At 36.9% G+C, this 7,498-nt stretch overlaps 1 long non-coding RNA gene across 1 annotated transcript; it reads right to left on the bottom strand.

Moving 5' to 3' along the window:
• Positions 1–5,736: 5,736 nt before the first annotated feature.
• LOC145801744 (uncharacterized) lies at positions 5,737–6,649 on the bottom strand. Its single transcript, XR_014343398.1, has 2 exons — positions 6,558–6,649; positions 5,737–5,883 (listed from the first exon to the last, which is right to left on the bottom strand). It is a non-coding gene; the product is annotated as an uncharacterized LOC145801744 (long non-coding RNA).
• Between the last annotated feature and the right edge of the window lie 849 nt (positions 6,650–7,498).

Raw genomic sequence — 7,498 nt, 5'->3', positions numbered from 1 at the left:
GCAGAGTTCGCAGAGGGGTCGCCATTACAGGTAGTTCCATTTTCGCCCTATTTTCTTGAGAGTTGCACTAGCATAGGGAAATCAATACTAGGAATTCGTAAGAGATGAAAAGACATAAGATATTTGGAACCTGAGAAAAATTAAGAAATATTGAGTTTGAGCAAGCCTAGTAGATATTTGGAACCTGAGAAAATTAAGAAATGTTGAGTTTGAGCAAGCCTAGTACTGTCATTTGGTCTGCTTGAGTTAAGTAGAGTTGCACTTTTCTTGTTCATTTTATTAATAAGCAATAAACTAGGCCTTATAGACATGCAGATCATGCATAATTGTTTAAAAGGGTATTTGTTTACTTTGTGGTCTTGCATTTTACCATATCATTGTGAAGTTTTTGGGATTCTCTAATATGTTAAGTGTTCTTTGCTTGTTGCTAAATGAAGGTTATTTTAGGTTGTTTTCCAGCTGGATTGTGGAAACACTGTCAATATATTTTCAAATGTTGTTAAAGTATTAAAATGTGGCCCCTATTTTGGAATGTTTTTCCATCTTCATGTTTTTGTTTAAATGTGCTCAATAGGCCCATTAATTACTAAAGCAATGGTTGGCTATCTGTCTGTACCTATCTTTTCTATTTAAAGAGATACTTGAGACCAATTAGAGAGGAATCCATGAATATTTTGCTATTTGCATCATAAACTAATGATGATGATGATGATGTTATTAACTGCTAAGAGAAGAGGGGTTTTCTGGATAAAATTTGCCCCATTTATGTGGTTGCTTTGTTGATGTATTCTGGTTTTCAAAACATTGCTTTGAATGGTTACATCATTACAGCTAGTTTCTTAATTGAAATTTATAAAATTATTATTGCATAGCATTAGATGTTATGTTTACTGCAATTTTCTTTGGTAGCCGCACTTGAGCTATAATATGTGCCTTCAAGTTCTATGTATAATTGAATATAGGCTATAAATTGTTCAATTTTCAAAGGACATCCACTCGCACCCCAAGTGTGCTAAATGTTTAATCATGAATCTATTAATGTTTACTAAAATTTTTAGTTGCATTTGTCACAAATTTCATGTGTTTACTAAATTATGTGAGTATTAGGTAGTATTAAGAGTTGTCTTGCCTGGCCAACTCCCAATTGGCTTTGTATGCATTGTGGATTGCATATTGTCCTATTGACTAATTTGTAGTCCTTATGATTGTTGTTGTATTGAACTGTCAGGCATACATGGCACTTAATGATATAGATGTTGCTGTCGAAAGTTTCAAGAAGGCATTGGAATTTGAGCCAAATGATGGTTTGTGACAGTTTCTAACCTTGAACTTTTTATAAATATAATGCATTGTCAAAACTTTCAGCACATTATGAATTTCACTCTGATGAAATCCTAAATAGCAAAAGAAAAAAAAATTAACTTGGCAATAATTACCTTCTCTGTGGGCTACAAGTTTTATTTTTTATGGGTTTTTTGTATTCTACCATAACATTAATCTATTTTGGGAGATGGCTGAGGTCTTACTGAAAGTCATTTTGAAATTTGAATGACAGTTTTCAAGTACTAAACTAGATACTTAATAGTCTGGAGTTCGTAATTTTCATAGAATTGAGGTTTGAAACGTGATAACTGACTTGGTTTCTGGCATCTTTCAGCTGGAATAAAAAAGGAGCTGGCTGCTGCAAAGAAGAAGGTTAGTATGATTGCATAAAATCTGAAACATTTTTTATGGCATTAAATGCTTATCAGCTACTGGGGTTTGAATTGTTGGAATTGGGACAGATTTCAGATAGACGAGATCTAGAGAGAAGCATATTCTAAGATGTTCCAATAGCAGTTGGTGGTTGCATGGTATGTTGGACCCCTTTTAAGAACTATTTCTCTGATTCTTTTTCCTTTAAAGTGTGGCTTTCTCATTTGGTTCTGGAATACCAGGCTACCATTGTCTCTTAGGAACAATATACAGTTAGTTACTATGCTGATTCAATGTTGGATTGAGTGAACTTGTTCAGGCTTTTTCACATATTCAGGTAATGTTGCTTTTGTTTTTCAGTCAAGTCCGGGTGACTTTTGTGTATGTCTACCAGTTTGCATCAATTCAAGAAATTTTCACTTAAGTTGTGGAGATTTCTTTGGCTGATCCATCTTATGATGATTTGACCTTAATTTGTTTCAGGTTATAAAATAGGGTTAGCTACACTAAGACTTCCTCAACAGAACGAATATCGGTTTACTCTCCCCATCTATGACCTGGTACAGTCTAACCCCTCAACTATAAAACCGTGTAAATTCCTCTCTTGGAAGAAAAAAATTCACTACAATGGTGATAGCATGCCATCACCGACTTTATAAATTACCATGTAAGTATGATCAGTCCCGCTATGCAGTAGTTACAAAATTATGTTGGAATGGGTTGTTACATTTGAATAGTGGGGTTCACCATCCCATATGTAGTTTTATTATTGGTTGGTGATACTACATGTCAATGTTGACATGGTATAAAGGAGGTAAACTGATGGTATTCTTTAATAGTTGAGGAGGTATTGGTGTGATTAACCCTATAATTTTTTGGTAATGACAATTTTTTTGGGGATCCTTTTTACTGGTTTTTTGGAAGAAGATAAATAATTGTTTTGTGGTGTTAGCGAGTTTTCTTTGTATTTGTTATGCTTTTTATGATGGATTTTCTTTTCTTTAATTTGACTCGCAGGTTTTCATTTGAGGGTGAAGAACATGAGCATATATCCAAAACCGGCAAAACAACTGTACAAATTTCAGGCCAGAGCCAAATTTTAACAACTAGATTAATCTATTTTTATTTATTTATTTCTGAGTTGTTGTAGCTACCTGATCCAATGCCCATATTTCTCAAGGAACAACTACGTGTCTGGAGAGCATTAAATGGAGATATTTGCTTGACTAACCTTTTTTTTTTTTTTTATCACTGTTGGTTTTCGATGTATTGTCTTAAAATTATATGGGTCCATGATAATAACATGTGCTGTATTGGCTTTTACACTCAATGGTTACTTTCTCTTGAGTATTCATGATAATAACATGATAATAATATTTTATTTGCTACTAATTTCATTTTTTTTGTTACATTTATTCTTTTCTTAATATTTTAAATTTTGAGATGATGTTGGAGTATATGAATTTGGTTGTGATATTTGTAATTTCAATTTTGATGTGTTTGGTTGAATATATATTTTTTTTGAAACAGGGTTTGGAGAATTCTAGCTAGTAGCAAATAAAATATTATTGCCGAATGGTTAAAATTTCATTAGGTTGCATTCCCCCCCTCCAAAAAAAAAGAAAAAAGTGCTTTTAGTGGCGTTTTTTGTAAAAAACGCCGCTATAGGGTTTATATGACGTCATCTCGCCGGAAGGAATCACCGCCGGTGATTGTAGCATGACGTTTTCTAAAACGTCGCAATAAGGTCTACAACGGCGTTTTTTAAACGTCACAAACATATAACGACGGCCGTATCTGCGGCGTATATTAAAAACGTCACCAAAGGTTTTAGCGATGTTTTTTAGATAATTAGCGGCGTTTTACAAATGCCACTAAAAGCTATATCCATCAACCATTTCTGAGGAAGGATGAAAAATGAGAGGTTAAAGAATAGAGAGGTGTACGTGGAGAGAAAAGTGAGAAAAGGGATTTAAGAGAAAAACCGAGCCTGAGGGCCGAGTGTTGTGAGAAATATATGTGAGATAGGGTGGGAAACATTACCCACAACAGTAGTGGACTCCCCGCGAATCTAGTCGTCTCTCGGTGATGGAAAGCGTCCAAACCTATCAGTGTCTCAGCTAGCGTCATGGCAATGCAGCCCTTGCCCTCTTTCAAGCCCTGGGCAACCTCAATCAAACAGACGCTAGATCCTCTGGAGCCTGGGGCAAACAAGAAGTGAGACAACACGCACAAGCAGAGGGCGTGTCGCCGAAAACCCTGCCAGCAATGATCGCCGCGGTCACCGGCATCAGAAAACCGACGAATCAAGCTCGGAACGTCTAGTTCTCCGTCGCAAATCAAAGACCGAGCGTCTTGCAAAGTGAGTCTGCACATCTGTACTAAGGCTTGGATATGGCCAAAACGGAATTGAGGCAAGATCTCTTCCTCATGCTCGGACTCCATCAAAGCTTGGAAGTCTTCGAAAGTGAGACATATCTCTTGTCCGTCAAAGCTAAAAACATGAGTAATCGGATTCTAACACCTTGCTGCGCCATGAAGGAACAGAAAATGCAGCGGGGTGCGGCTCAACGTGAATAGTGCATTTATTCCGAAGCCTGAAAATTCAGCTTTTCCGAGCCATCCAAGTTAGCAATCCAATTTGTGAGATTTTGGATAAGAAATGCCTTCATTTGGTGCAAAAACTAAGTTGAAATGGAGAAACTACAAAGCTAGGGCTCTTGTAGAAGATAAGGTGTTGAGTGGAAGACAAGTGTCAACAATCTGGGCACTTTCTGCATTGATGGCGGACCGGCCAAGTTTTATGGCTGACCGACCATCTTTTTAGCCGATCGGCTAGTTTTTGTGGCCGATGGCTCTCTATGGTGGCCGATGACCTCCCACCTTGGCCGATGGCCCCTCCTTTGTTCTCTTAGATGTCCATGTCTTGGGATTGTTAAGAACTTGTGTCTGGTTCCACTTCAAATTCCTTTTTGTGATGATTTTGAGAAGTCATGCCTGTGTTACTTCGATTTGTTTATTGAGTTGCTGTATTTTTGTTTATCGAGTTGTATTTTGCGTTGATTGTTAAGTTCTTGTCTTGCTTATCGAGTTGTATTTACATTTGATTAGCGTGTCAAGTCCTGTTTTTGCTTATCGAGTTGTTTTGGTCTTTCAGTCGTAAATTGGTTCACTACCTGATTAAGGCAATGCAATTCGAGTGTGTAGTTTTCAAACAAAGTTTAATCTCATTTACATGCTGTGTGATGTGATGCGATGCGATACGATGCTTAGAATGTAAAATGTAACACTTTTTCAATCAAAAAGCTATTTTTCATTCCATCAGGGTTTCTTTTTGCAAAAGTACAAAGTTTCGAAGAAAATAAACCTACCTGAGGCAGAACAATGTGTAAAAACTACAGGCAAAAAGGAAAATAAAGCAAGAAAAGAAAAACAAAAACAAAACATCTGAATCGGCGCTGGTCGCCTCAAGAGCGGGAATCCCTCCTCGTCCTCTTCCTTGACGAAGGCCCAGGACTACCGCCATCAGCTCCGCTACCTGAGTCTGAACCCGAGCCATCTCCAGCCTCATCTCTATCTTGAGAAGACTCTGATTGTGGATTCACTGCCTTCTCATCACACTCGTCATCATCTGGGGCAGGTGCCCGTGAACTACTCCTGGTCTGAGTACGCCCGGTTCTGCTCCGGCTGCGCTCTAAAATCCCTCGTCCTGCTTCCCCTACTGCTCGGGGAGGCACTGAAGGTCCCGCCAAGGCACCCGCTGTGGCTGGTATCTGGAATGGGGCCTGAAAAGAACAAATTGGCAAATGCATCAGTTATGCCATGCGAAGCTGAGTATGGTATCAAATGCAATATATGATTATAGTGTGTGAATGTTGTAAGCAGTATATGAACGCCGTGAGCAGTGTATGTGTCAAGCCCCAAGCTCCGTGACAACGCCACACACTCATTTAAGTGAGCATGCAAGGCTAAGAGTCCAACACATAACCAACAATGTAAAATACTCAAATTAAATCCTTAAATATCATAATGCTAAAAACCATACAAATAGATAATTCTTATCATATGAAATTGTCCACCAAGTCCACTAATAAAAGAAATAATAATAATAATCCAAGTACTTAAATCATAGCCCTACTCTCGGCACTCCCACAAGTAAAAACCCCGCACAGCTCTACTCCTCAGAATCTGAAAAATAAAATAAGGGTAAGCTAGACAGCCTAGTAAATAATCAACCATCACTGTTAGCTGGATCAAGTATACAAAAAAAATAGTCGATAACCAATAAATATATTTTTTGCTACCATTCAATAAATGAACAATTATTTTGTAAGATGTTTCGTAGCTAAAAATAAACAGTGTAGCAATACATTTTAATTGAAAAGACAATGAGGTAATTCAATGAAATTTCGTTGTTCAAAATTGATGGTTCGATATTCAAATGGTTCAATGATGCAATTCACAAAACCCAAGTCTTGGTGACTACAGTCACTTAGCCCGTGACAAGGCCCAGAACCACACGTAGGCCGGTGGTAAAGCCCCAAAAGAAACTAGTTTCTGTGCCAATAAATAACCCCCATTGGCTAGGGTCCAAATCATAGTCAGACTAGAGTGATGTTCAAAATTCAAACAATATACAACTTTTAAATAAAACATTCGATATTTTCAGAATAAACATTTAGTACAATTTTCAGAATAGTTTCACCAAATATTCAAATAATTTTCATAATAATATTCGATGTTGTTTTATACTTGACCCATATTTTATTTTAAGAGAACATGAAGGTTATAAATAAATATTTATGATTTTAAACGATTCGATACGAATGAAAATGAACCAACAGTGATAGAGGGTTACTTACCTCAAACGCTTAGAAATAACACTCCAACACCAATTCCAAACACCCAGCTCCACCACTTCGATCACACAAACCTAATAAATAAAACCTCAAATAAATTAATATTTTTTACATGTTACATACACCCACAAAAGCCCTACTATATTAGATTAATGTATTGCATTAATATCCAAGAGATCAAACCATTCAACCCAACTTTATAGCCAAACACACCCTTACCCATGATACAAAACTCCATTGTTTCTATTACCCACCCAAAGTTACACTTACACATTGCACCCAATTCTCACAACCTAAGTAGGCACCTATAGATCTTCCAAATCTCCTTAATGCATTGATTGTTAAATTCCTCAACATAAACTTAATAATTAACAGTAAAGACAGATTTTACCTTAACTAATGGGTGTCCCAAAATCACCAATGTGCTGCCTCCAATCCCTATTGCAGCCTCACTTGAACCTCTCTTCGCTTTTTCTTTTCTTTTTTCTTTTACCTTCTCAAACCCTAGCCGCCTATGGAGCAATTCACAGCCTCTGTTTTGTTTGTTTTCCAAGACTTAAAGCCACAATAGGTGAGCTTATTAACCTAATTTCGCAAAGTTACAAAATTACCCATCTAAGTAATAGGAAATATAATGCCATCTCATAACTAATTCTTTGATATTAATAAATGACCCATATAAATTAATTTAATTACTAATCTATCCAATAAAATAATCCTACACATAACTTGGGTTTTACAGTATGATTATAGTGTGTGAATGTTGTGAACAGTATATGAACATCGTAAGCGGTGAATGATTGCAGTATATGAATGTTGTGAGCAGTATATGAACACCGTGAGTGGTGATTGATTGTAGTATATGAGGGCCGTGGCCAGTATATGAGATGCAGTGCATCAGTGCTGTGAGTGGTATATGAGTGTGGTATATCAAGTGCAATATT

This window comes from Camellia sinensis, chromosome 10 (assembly GCF_055761805.1).
Source record: "Camellia sinensis isolate YWXY chromosome 10, ASM5576180v1, whole genome shotgun sequence".
Classification (NCBI taxonomy): Eukaryota; Viridiplantae; Streptophyta; class Magnoliopsida; order Ericales; family Theaceae; genus Camellia; species Camellia sinensis.
This window is presented reverse-complemented; position numbering and strand designations above follow the sequence as displayed.